The following is a 13,735-nucleotide window of genomic DNA, read 5'->3' as shown; positions in this document are numbered from 1 at the left end:
CAGGGCTTTAACCCGTTGTGCCACAGTGCCGGCCCCGAGATCCTTAACCAATTTTTAAGTTGAGTTGTTTGTTTTCTTGCTATTGACCTGAGTTTCTTATGTATTTTGGATATTAACCCCTTATCAGACTACTTAGTTTGCAAATATGTTCCCCTATGGGTTATATCTTCACTCCTAATTGTTTCACAAGGAATGGTTTCTTATTACAGTTTTGCTAAGTTAATTGCAAAGTGGTTCAATGAACCCAAATATTGATGGAATAGCATCATTGCTAGGAGGCTTGGCATACATCCTAATGGAATGGCTGTACTAAAGATCTCCAGGTAAAAGAAAGCAGTAGCTTTGCTTTACTTTGTAGCAAAGTATATTTCAAGATGCCATGGAGCTGTAATTGCTGGTGGAATAATCATTTATACAAAGTTTAAAAATATTGTGGCAATCTGTGGGATTTTTTTTCAGTGTTAGAATAAAGCAAAAGGGGAACCTTGTTTTACTTGTGGTGTCTTACAGTGAAAAAAAATGTATTTGTCAGGAAACTCTTAATTTAATATTTTGCTAGGGTCCAGCACTGTGGCGTAGCAGGTAAAGCTAACGCCTCCAGTGCCATCATCCCATATGGATGCCAATTCAAGTCCCAGCTGCTCCACTTCCAATCCAGCTCTCTGCTATGGCCCAGGAAAGCAGTAGAAGATGGCCCAAGACCTTGATCCCCTGTACCCACATGGGAGCCCCTTAGGAAGCTCATGGCTCCGGATTGGCCCAGCTCTGGCTGTTGCAGCCATTTGGAGAGCAAACCAGAGGACGGAAGACCTTTCTCTCTGTCTCTCCCTTTCACTGTCTATAACTCTACTTCTCAAATAAATAAATAAAAACTTAGAAAGAAAAAAATAAATAAATGCAAGTATAGAAGTCCTTATCAAAAGAAAGACCTGGTTCAAATGCAAAGGAGAAACAGGTAGGCTGGGTAAATTGTCAATATGCAAAGAAAAATATTATCTTTTGTGGATTATTATCCCTACTTATGAAACAGCAGACTTCCCAAAGAAAGGCTGTGAGATCCCCAAGATTAAACCGGAGCAGAGATTTATATACTTGCAGTAAGACGCAGTAGCCTTCCCCGAGACTGTAATTCAAGAAATGCCCTGAGCAAAGTTGTAGAATTAGGGAAGTGTACCAACAGCTAACTTCAGATTAAAAATAGTGGAATCCCATCCTCATCTCCTTACCTCTTCTGTTGAGTTTTGTACTGACCTTCTGAACATACTGAGTCTTTCACTTTTTCTTACGATGGGAAAGAGATGATGTAGTGAGTTCCAGATACACAGCAGATTATTAATAAATAATGACTCACTATTCAGTGAAATTGCTGGAACACCTGTAGAAATTTAAGTTATTAAAAATTTGCAGGGGCTGGCGCTGTGAAGTAGCAGATAAAGCCACCACCTACAGTGCCGGCATCCCATGTGGATGCTGGTTCAAGTCCAGGCTGATCCACTTCTGATCCAGCTCTCTGCTATGGCCCTGGAAAGCAGAAGATGGCCCAAGTCCTTGGGCCCCTGCACCCACGTGAGAGATCTGGAAGAAGCTCCTGGCTCCTGGCTTTGGATCAGCTCAGCTCTGGCCATTGTAGCAATAGGGAGTGAACTAGCAGATGGAAGAAGTCACTTTCTCACTCTTTTTTTAAAGATTTATTTATTTATTTGAAAGTCAGAGAGAGGAGAGGGAGAGAGAGAGAGAGGGAGAGAGAGAAAGAGAGAGAGAGAAAGGTCTTCCACCCTCTGGGTCACTCCCCAACTGGCTGCAATGGCCAGAGCTGTGCCAATCTGGAGTCAGGAGCCAGGAGCTTCTTCCAGGTCTCCCATGCAGGTGCAGGGGCCCAAGGACTTGAACCATCTTCTACTGCTTTCCCAGGCCATAGCAGAGATGTGGATTGGAAGAGGAGCAGCTGGGACTTGAACCGGCACCCATATGGCACTTCAGGCCAAGGTGTTAACCCACTGAGCCACAGCACCATACCCAGAAGTATCACTCTTTCTCTCTCTCTCTCTGTCTTTCTGCCTCTGTCTCTCTATAACTCTTTCAAATAAATAAATAAATCTTTTAAAATAGTTATTATATTAAGAATGATATGTCTGATAATAAAAAACTGTATTTTTGAAAAATATTTTGCTAACAGCAGAAATATGATAGATCATATTCTGTGATGAGGCTGTCTACCAGGGCTTCTACCAAAACTAAGCATTATTTCTTGAACACAGAAGAAGCCCTGGGCATCCTTTAAATCACTGTGGAGTGGAGTGGCTCAGAAGTCAGTGAATTCTGAAGGAACACATTATTTCTTCCTTTAGTGACTGAGCTGTCCAGTTAAATGAGCTGATGTTCTGGATGTTACTTTTGTCTAGGAATCAGGTTCGGGAAATAAGTACAGATTCACCACTAATGAATATCACCTACCAAACTGTGTGTAGTCCAAGCTCTTTCTGTCACTGCCACTGACATTTCAAACCTGAGAGATTAGAGTACTGGTGACAGTTTGAACACAGGATGCTGAAACTCAAGAGACTAAGTTAGCTGACATGTTGATAATTGCCAGTTGAAATGTAGTCCTGAATTGCTGATAAAAAAAAAAAAATTGCCCAAGGCAGAATGGAATTACCTTGGACCTTCTAACATCCTTGGAAAAGAAAGCACTAACACATGCATATAGCATCCTGTTCCATGTGCAAGTTATTCTTAATCTGCAACTGAGGTAAAGGAAGGACTACTTGAAGCTAATTCTGATGCATGGAGATGAAAATTATCCTTGCAAGACCAAAGTTTGGAATTGTAGAAAACATAAGAAGGGGAAGACAGGAGTTGAGGGGAGTTGCTGAGAACAAAAGTCCAGATTTCAATGGGGTAAACCAAAATAACCTGGAATGATCAGCTTTCGATGGTCAGATGAAGGAGAAATCAAAGTATAATTGCTTATGGAAATAGTTTCACTACCTCACCATAATCAGAAGAGGTAAAAGTACTCAAATAAGCATGAAGCTAATCATTAGCCTCTGATCAGCGATTATGGGGTCTGAGTTTTGTTGAAAATGCCTCAGAGATAAGAGAGCAATGGTAGAAACTGCACAAGGGAAACTGCTGATATTGTTCATCTCATCGCTTGCCTCATATATGCTGGACCCAGCTATAAAAGAATTTCCTTTTTACTGTTGGGGAAATTAAAGTTATAATTAAAAACACAAAAAAATTAAAAATTTCTTTTACTGATTGAGCATTAAACCAGAATGTTATGTAGATCATAGGCAATTTACAAAGAGCTTGCAAATGCAGGAATAAATCCTGACTTTTTACATGACTGAGCAGACACAAGCTATTAGATATATGTTTTCAAGGTAAACAATAGGTAGTCCTCAAGTGAGAGGACTTGGCAGCACCATTTGTCACGCACAGTTCATCCTAGATTGACCTGGTAATTGGGTGACCATCTGTGGCAGCTAATTGGCTTTATCCAGAGGAAAAACACACTTCTCCATTCTTCTGACAGCAGGTGCTTTTGCCACTTGGATAAAGGAACCAGGGAAACAAATTCCTACCCCTGTCACTGAACCTGGGAGTCGAGGACAATAACTCCCTTGAGGTTTACCTTTCGAATAAACGGATCCTAGGTCTTTGAGAAAGTCTTGAGGCTTAAGTTTGGCAAAAGACTCTATCTAGTGTCAAAGGATTTATGTACTGTTCAAAGACAGGAGAAAGCAGTTACAATAGCAGGTTTTAAAAGTATATGCCTGGCCATCGCCATGGCTCACTTGGCTAAACCTCCGCCTGTGGCACCAGCACCCCAGGTTCTAATCCTGGTTGGGGCGCCAGATTCTGTCCTGGTTGCTCCTCTTCCAGTCCAGCTCTCTGCTGTGGCCCGGGAGTGCAGTGGAGGATGGCCCAAGTGCTTGGGCCCTACACCCGCATGGGAGACCAGGAGGAAGCACCTGGCTCCAGGCTTCGGATTGGTGCAGCGCGCCAGCCATAGCAGCCATTTGGGGAGTGAACCAACAGAAGGAAGACCTTTCTCTCTCTCTCTTTCTCCCTCTCCCTCCCTCTCTCTCTCTTTCACTGTCTAACTCTGTCTGTAAAAAAAAAAAAAAAAAAAGTAAATGCCCAAAAAGAAGGGAAGGTAAATCTCTCCCCCTATTTTCAACAATGAGAATAAAGTCTTATTTTTACTTGTAAGTAACATTTCTGGGAAAACTGCACCCTGTTGCACAGAAGCACTTAATATTGCATATTATGACCCTCTTAACATGAAAATATCCACACACCATCTCTTGATGATAGTACTTATATATTTAGTGTCAACAGAGGAAATATATGCAGATCAAGCAGTACGATAAATTCAAGTACTCTATATTTAATACATTAAACATTTAGAACTAGTAGCATCTGCATGTGCACAGCAAAATACTTTATCATCATGCTACATCCCTTGAAGTAACCAGGCAGCCTCCCTCCATCATGGCTCAAAATATGTAAATTACTAATACTAGCTAAAATAGCTTCTGATGAGACAAAGTTGTTTAAAGACAATAAAACCACAGCTGAGCACTGAAGTTATTGCACTTGATCTGATTAAGAAGAAATGCGCCGTATAGCCTGGTTCCAATTTACACATAATATGCAAATCTGATTGTCTGACATCTTGTGTCTTAGTAAGAAGGGTCCAAATCACTCAAGAACACCAGTAGAGAAAGTACCAAGCATAAAATTGTTGCATCACAAAGCAGTAATATAATTCTTACTTACCGTAATAACACTGGTTTTTTAAGAAGGCTAACCACTATCCAGAAAATATTGCCTAAGAATTTCAGAACCTAAGTAATATAAATACAAGGATTTTCTTTTCAAGTCACTGAAACTTTTTTTTTCCCAGAAGAATTTGATTGTTAGAAGAGCTAGCCCTTTTTAAAAAAAGGTTTGTTTTATTTATTTGAAAGCCTGAGTAACAAGCAGCGGAAGAGATAGAGACAAAAAGAGACCTTCCATCTGCAGCTTCACTCCTCAAATGGCCACAAGGGCCAGGACTGGGCCAGGAGAAAGCCAGGAGCTTCATCCAGGTCTCCTACATGAGTGCAAGGATCAAATCACTTGGGCTGTCACAGACACATGAGCCATGAGCTGGATCAATGGAGCAGCTGGGACTTGAACTGGCATTCAGATATGGGATGCTGATATTACAAATGGCAGCTTAGCTCACTCTGCCACCATGTGGGTCCCACGCTTGTCCTTCAAGACCCCCCTCTCCAGTAACACTTTTCTTCCTCTTTTAGGAAACCTCCTTGTTATGTGTGATGTTTGCATGTCCAGTGAAATTTAAAATCAGAGAGTGACCACAAGGTTTTCTGTTTATAGAGAGTTCCAGTATTTGCTTGTTTGATGTGAGTTCCCTAGGGAGGGGACCGTAGGCTTATGCCAGGGCCTAGGGTGGGGATGATATTTGTAGGGGTGTATTTTTCTGAGACTCGTTAGTAATCATCATTCCTCAGATTCACATCTGGCTTACAGATGATTGGGAAAGACTTGTCTTAAGAATGTCCAGAGCTCTGAGGAGATCTCAATGTAATATGGGTGTATAATACAAGGGTACTTCAAAAAGCCCATAGAAAAGTAGAAGTAAAACATGTTAGGCTTGGTGTCAAAATTTGAAATCCATGCACAGCTTTTTCATAATATACATTTCTTTAAAATTTTAGAAATGTCCTCATATTTACCTACAAATGGAATAACTTGCCTATAAGAGCCAAAATTAAGTATGAAAAATTTACTACTTTAAATACCTTAAGCAAAAAAGAATGTAATGTGGATAAGTAGGCACCTGCAAAAATCGTTGGATAGACCAGAGGAGTAGGTTCTAGATCTACTGCAGTAAGTCCCTTCACACCCAGGACTGGCTTACCAAGGAAGCCCTTACCTCTGCCACCACCAAATGGGAGGAAATTGGGGGATTGAAGAACATGTTATTATTGTGATCACTAGAAGATCAGGAAGCTGATCCACAAACAGGTGTGTCTGTGCAAGGCCCATGTGCATTCCCACAGGTGGCTTCAGTGAAGTTAAGGGTGGAATGGTGGACCTGTGAGCAGAGGCACTATCAGGTTACAGCAGCACAAGTCTGGGTGCTGAAGGGGTGGGTGCAAGAAGCATCTGATACATACACTTACATCCTGTCCTCCCTTAAAGCCACTTCAGTGATAAAGATAAACCATATCTGGGTGTTTTCATGCCTACTGTGGCTTTCCAAAGGCCTTTGACATGCAGAAAAATAATTTTTCAAATCTTTTTATTTTTGATCAGGAAAGTTTGGGGCTGGTGTTGGGGCACAGTGGGTTAAGCCAGAACCAACATCCCATATGGATGCCTGTTGGAGTCCCAGCTGCTCAACTTCCAGCTACCTGTTAATGCACATGGGAAAGAAGCCAGTGTTGACCCAAATGCTTAGGCCCCTGCCACCCATATGGGAGACCCAGATGAAGCTTCTGGCTCCTGTCTTTGGCCTGACCCAGCCCCAGCAATTGTGGCCATTTAGGGAGTGAATCAGCAGATGGAAGATTCTCTCTCTCTCTCTCTCTCTCCAACTCTCTTTCTCTCTGTAACTCAGCCTTTCCAACAAATAAATAGATCTTTAAAAAAGAAAGCTGGATAGCAGAGCAAGCTATGGACATTCTAGTGTATAATTTGAAGAACTTAAAACCTAACACATCCAAGATCCTGGACTCTTCCCTATGACCACCCCCTAAACTGCATCCACTCTCAATAAATGACACCAGCTTTTACTCAGTTTCTCAGATCCTACCTTAGAATCTTGCTTAAACTGTCTTTCTCACATTCCATGCCCAATACACGAGCAAGCTTTGCTGTATTTTTGCAAGGTGGTCCCAACCCCTCCAGGTCATACCAGCACCACTCCCCAGATAGCACTGTCTCATGTGGACTATCCCAAAAACCCAGGCAATATTCTCTTTAAAGTGGAAAGCCATTTCATTTCTCTGGCTTCAAGTCCTCCATCCTTACAAAGTTTCAAATCAAATCCAAAGTCCTTTGATGGCCTTGTTCCTACATAATCTGGCCTCTGCTTAGGCCTCTGACCTCATTTTCTTCCACTCTACCCTGTGCTCTCTGGCCTCTAGATGCTTTTACCTCCCTGAGAGTCTTCAAACATGCTCAGAAAATTTCTATCTCAGGCCTTTGCAATTGCAATTTTTGCTCGGAGTCTTCTCCCTCAATCCGTACTTGAGAGGTCATTTCTCAGAATCACTTCTTATAAATAGTCTCTCATCACACTCTATTCTCTTATCCTGTTAAAGCTTTCTTCCTAGAACTTATTATCTGTCCCCAGCATTGTGGTGCAGTTGTTAACCTGCCTCCTGTAAGGCTGGCAACCCGAATGTGTTTCCATTTGAGTCCTGGCTGCTCCATACCTGATGCAGGAGGGCCAATTCTAATGAATGTTTCTTTTCTTATTTTTTAATTAATTAATTAATTTTAAAGACAGAGTTACAGAGAGAGGTAGAGACAGGGAGAGAGGTCTTCCTTCCCCTGGTTCACTCCCCAGATGGCAGCAACAGCCGGAGCTGCGCCGAGCTGAAGCCAGGAGCCAGGAGCCAGGAGCCAGGAGCCAGAAGCTTCTTCCAGGTCTCTCACGTGGGTACAGGGGCCCAAGGACTTGGGACATCTTCTACTTCTATCCCAGGCCACAGAAGGGAGCTGGATCATAAGAGGAACAGCTGGGACTAGAACCAGCGCCCATATGGGATGCTGGCACTGCAGGCCAGGGCTTTAACCTGCTTTGACACAGCGCCGGTCCCATAAATGCTTCTGGTCCTTTAACATCCTGAAGTCTGCTAGTCAGGAAATGGGAGACTGACCTTGAAGGACTGTGGAAGATATTTTAGAACCCTCTATTGGAAATGGCACGTACCATTTCCATCAACATCCTATTTTCTGGAATTTAATTCTATGGCCTATCTGAGCACAGGTGAGGCTGGAAAATAGAGTTTAGCTGATTCCCAGAAGGAAACATAACTGTAATAACTTTGTCACAATAGATAGGTGGATGATCTTCTTAAATCCTTAAAAATCCCTGGGAGATAAGTACTATATCCTTACTTAGAGATTAAAAAATCTTACTGTGAGAGAACGTAAGCTACACAAACAGGGTCACTTGGTTCAGGCTAACGTGGCCAACCCAGGACTTCACTCTACGTGTCCTGTGATTTTTCTCTGTCATTTTGGGTGCTGGACGTTCTAGAAGCAGCACCAGTCATTTTCATGAGACAGACTGCACTCAGGATGTTATTTATGCTTACACATCAATTAAGAGTGCATATATCCACATATATACCTTGGATTTCAATGATCTGTTATATGTCTGCTAACATACTGTGGTTTTCCTTTATAGTTCAATGTGAACTACTCAAGGTGCTTTCTTTGATCTGGTTACCAGTTCTATTAACTATATTTCTTTCAGTAAGAAAGAAAATACAACAAAATCATTTTTTCTACTATCCATCGACTTGAATAATGCATTAAAATCCTTAGCTGATGGTCTGAAATACATAGCCTTATGGAGTATTGTTTGTGATTTAATTTGAATCACTCCCATTTTACTAAAGACTGAATTGTACTCAATTGCCTCCTGTTGCTAAAATTACTGATTCTTTGGGAAGAAATTTCTCCTTATGAACAGGGTATAATTAATCAGAGCATCAATAAAAAGAGATTTAGCTTAAACCAGTGAAAGGGTAAGAGGTTTTCGAGTGAAGTCAGAGATTTCACAAAAAAAAAATCACCTGGGGCCCTTGTTTACACGGAACCTGTGTTATCCAGGGCTTGGTCATCAGCCTCCGTGGTCAGAAACTTAGGCTTCAGAGGAGTAGGTCCCCAAAACCCTCACTTACCAGATAAACCCAGGACACATTGATGATGGAAACAGTCTTGATTCTCTATTCACAATAAGCATTCAGTGAATAGAAGAGTCATTTCCTTTATCAAGGACACTCCTGGGCTGCTCTCAAGGTATCTAGGAAACAAAATTACAAACCCGCTGATTTCATGGCAAACAATGAATTATGAAATGTTGGTAGCTGTTTTAAAGGGACATTTTGTCCAGGAACAAAATCGAACACTCAAAACAAAGGATAACAGCAACAAATTTTCCCTAGGGGATGGAAAATTCTTGACTATTGTATCTACTAGACACAGTATCTCTGTTCTGAAGAGATACTGACACTCTGTTCTGAAGAGAATTGGATAAATGTAAGACCAAATTCATGCTGACTAACTCAACATTTTCTGAGAATTGTCACACACAGGCCTGTCTGTTGACATGGTCTTTCCTCAGGGAGATCACAAACATTAGTAAACTAGCCCAAAATTATCTTCAAGGGTGGCATTTGGCCAGTAGTTAGGATGCCAGTTAAGATATTTATGTCCCACACCAGAAAACCCAAGTTTGATTCTGTACTATGTTTCCTACCTCTAGTTCCCTGCTAATGAATATCCTGAGAGGTGCTGATTAAGGCTCAAGGAATTGGGTTTCTGCCATGCATAACGGAGACCTGGATTGCACTTCCAGCTCTTGGCTTCAGCCCTGACCTAGCCCTAGTGGTTGTCAGCATTTGGTGAGTGAACCAATAGATGGCAGATTTCTGTTGCTCGCTCCTAAATAAATAAATAATTTGTTTTTGAGAAACAGGATTTTAATGGAAATAAAATAGAATTTTTCTGATGAAAAGAGTAGAAATTCAGACCAAAAAAAAATCTAGGTTTAAATACGGAGAATAATCATTTACCCAATGAATGATATGGGATAAGTTATTTAACTCCTCTTTAAAAATTAATTATTTCTTAAGAAGACATCAGGATTTTCCTGAGAAGTAGTAAAATGAATTAAGTTCTCGGCATAGAATTGATGTTTAAGATATCATAGCTATTATTGTTAGAGTTTCAGGCTCCTCTCCCAACATTACATGAGTTTTTTTTTTTTTTAACTTTTATTTAATGAATATAAATTTCCAAAGTACAGAATATGGATTACAATGGCTTCCCCCCCATAATGTCCCTCCAACCCGCAACCCTCCCCTTATCCACTCCCTCTCCCCTTCCATTCATATCAAGATTCATTTTCGATTCTCTTTATATACAGAAGATCAGTTTAGCATACATTAAGTAAAGATTTCAACAGTTTGCTCCCACACAGAAACATAAAGTGAAAAATACTGTTTGAGTACTAGTTATAGCATTAGATCTCAATGTACAGGACACTAAGGACAAAGATCCTACATGAGGAGTAAGTGCACAGTGACTCTTGTTGTTGACTTAACAAATTGACACTCTTGTTTATGGCATCAGTAATCACCCTAGGCTCTTGTCATGAGTTGCCAAGGCTATGGAAGCCCCCTGGGTTCACTGACTCTGATCATTTTTAGACAAGGCCATGGTCAAAGTGGAAGTTCTCTCCTCCCTTCAGAGAAAGGTACCTCCTTCTTTGATGACCCATTCTTTCCACTGGGCTCTCACTCGTGGAGATCTTTCATTTAGGTTTCCCCCACCACCACCAGGTGTCTTGGCTTTCCATGCCTGAAATACTCTCATGGGCATTTCAGCCGGATCCGCATGCCTTAAGGGCTGATTCTGAGGCCAGAGTGCTATTAGGACATTTGCCATTCTATGGGTCTGCTGTGTATCTCACTTCCCATGTTGGATCATTCTCTCCCTTTTTGATTCTATCAGCTAGTATTTGCAGACACTATTCTTGTTTATGTGATCCCTTTGGTTCTTAGTCCTATCATTATGATCAATTGTGAACAGAAATTGATCACTGGGACTAGTGAGATGGCATTGGTACATGCCACCTCGATGGGATTGAATTGGAATCCCCTGGTATGTTTCTAACTCTACTGTTTGAGGTAAGTCAGCTTGAGCATGTCCCGAATTGCACATCTCTTCCCTCTCTTATTCCCACTCTTATATTTAGCAGCAATCACTTTTCAGTTAAGTTTCAGCACTTAAGAAGAATTGTGTATTGATTACAGTATTCAACCAAAAGTATTAAGTAGAACAAACAAACAAAAAATACTAAGAGGGATAACATATTAAGCTGCTCATCAACAGTCAGGGTGAGGGCTGATCAAGTCACCGTTTCTCATAATATTCATTTCACTTTAACAGGTTTCCTTTTTGGTGCTCAGTTAGTTGTCACCTATCAAGGAGAACAAGTGGTATTTGTCCCTTTGGGATTGGCTTATTTCACTCAACATAATGTTTTCCAAATTCCTAACAGGGATCACTTTTCAGTTAAAATTTAAACACCTAAGAATAATTGTGTGTTAATTACAGAGTTCAACCAATGGTACTAGAACAAAAAAAAAAATACTAAAATGGATAAAGTATTATATTGTACATCAACCTTCAGGACAAGAGTTGTGACTTTTTTTTATTTACTTATTTTTGTTTGAAAGGCAGAGAGAGAGGAGTTGGGGGGATAAAGAGAAAGAGAGAGAGAAAGGGCTCCCATTTGTTAGTTCACTCCCTAAATGCCTGCAACAGCCAGCGTTGAGCCAGGCTAAAACCAGGAGCCTAGAGCTTAACCTTGATCTCTCATGTGATTGGCAAAGGTCCAGCTACTTAAGCCATCATCTGCTGCCTCCACCGTGTACATTTGCAAGAAGCTAGAATTGGGAGCAGAGCTGAGAGTTGAATAAGAACTTGGGGGTGTGGGTGTCCCAAAGTCTTAACTTCAGTGCCAAAAATTCAACCTCTCTTGAAAATAATTTCTGTGAATAGCTAATCTCATTGAATTGGTGTGAAATTTAAAATCAGGGATTTTAAACTGTGGTGTGACCATGAGATTTTCTGCTTATAGAGAGTTCCAATATTTGCTTGCTTGATGTGAGTTCACTAAGGAGGGGATTGTAGGCTTATGCCAGGGCTTAGGGTGGGGATGATATTTGTAGGGATGTAATTTTCTGAGACCCATTAATAATCGTCATTCCTCAGATTCACTCCTGGCTTGGGGATGATTGTCATAAGAATGTCCAGAACTCTGATAAAGTCTCTATTTTTAATGTCTTCATTTCTTTCTATAAACTTCCCTGTTAAAACTGCCTTATTATTTGTCTCAAGAATTTCTTATTTCCTTTTTAATTTCTTCAGTGATCAATTACTCACTGAGAAGCACATTGTTCAATTTACAAGTATTTGTAAATTTTCTGTTGTTCTTATTGATTCCTGCTTTTATTCATCTGTGGCCAGAGAAGACACATGGTATGATTTCAATTTTTTTAAAGTTTACAGACTTTATTTGTAGCCTAATATCAATCCTGCAAAATGTCCCGTGTACTGATAAGAATTCTGTATTCTCTAGCCGTTGTGTATTCTGTGTGTTTTCTGTAGCTGTTGGATGAAAGTTCTGTAAATACCTGTTAAGTTCATTTACCCTATATTATGGTTCAATTCTGCTGTATCTGCTGATTTTCTTTCTGGATGTTCAGTCCATTGATAACAGTGGGGGTTGAAGACCAGTAGTATTGTTTTGGAGTCTATTTATCCCTTTACGTCTAATACTATTTGCTTTGTAGATTTGGGTGGTCTTATGTTGCATTTATATATTTATGATTGTTATATCTTCTTGCTGAGTCAATGCTTTTATCAACATATAACATACTTTGTATCTTTTTATAGTTTTTGATTCAAATTCTGTTTTATCTGAAATGAGTAGAACTACTCATGCTTATTTATTTTTCAATCTGTATGTATGCTTTTCTCCAACCCTTGACTTTTTTTTCAACTTTCATTTAATAAATATAAATTTCCAAAGTACAACTTTTGGATTATAGCGGCTTTTTCCCCCCATAACCTCCCTCCCACCCGCAACCATCCCATCTCCCACTTCCTCTCCCATCCCATTCTTCTTCACGATTCATTTTCAATTATCTTTATATACAGAAGATCAACATAGTATATACTACTAAAGATTTCAACACACTGCACTCACAAAGACACACAAAGTATAGAGCACTGTTTGAGTAGTAGTTTTACCATTAATTTGCATAGTACAACACATTAAGGATAGAGGTCCCACATGGGGAGCAGGTGCACAGTGACTCCTGTTGTTGATTTAACAATCGACACTCTTATTTATGATGTCAGTAATCATCCGAGGCTCTTGCAATGATGAGCTATCAAGGCTATGGAAGCCTCTTGAGTTCGCCAACTCTGATCTTATTTAGACAAGACCATAGTCAAAGTGGAAGTTCTCTCCTCCCTTCAGAGAAAGGCACCTCCTTCTTTGATGGCCCGTTCTTTGCGCTGGGATCTCACTCACAGAGATCTTTCATTTAGGTCATATTTTTTGCCAGAGTGTCTTGGCTTTCCATGCCTGCAAAACTCTCATGGGCTTTTTAGCCAGATCCAATTGCCTTAAGGGCTGATTCTGAGGCCAGAGTGCTGTTTAGGGCATTGCCATTCTATGAGTCTGCTGTGTATCCTGCTTCCCATGTAGGATCATTCTCTCCTTTTTAATTTTATCAATTATTATTTGCAGACAGACTTTAAGTCTTATTTAGTTAGTATATAGTTGGATCCGGTTATTTCTTGGGGGGCTGGGGTGGGTAAGTGTCTTTATATTTGTCCAGTCAGTCAATCTGTATGTATTGACTGGAAATGTAATCCATTTATAGTCGAGGCTAACATT

This window comes from Oryctolagus cuniculus, chromosome 8 (assembly GCF_964237555.1).
Source record: "Oryctolagus cuniculus chromosome 8, mOryCun1.1, whole genome shotgun sequence".
Taxonomy (NCBI): domain Eukaryota; kingdom Metazoa; phylum Chordata; class Mammalia; order Lagomorpha; family Leporidae; genus Oryctolagus; species Oryctolagus cuniculus.
The sequence above is the reverse complement of the archived record's forward strand: the minus strand, read 5'-3'. Positions refer to the sequence as shown.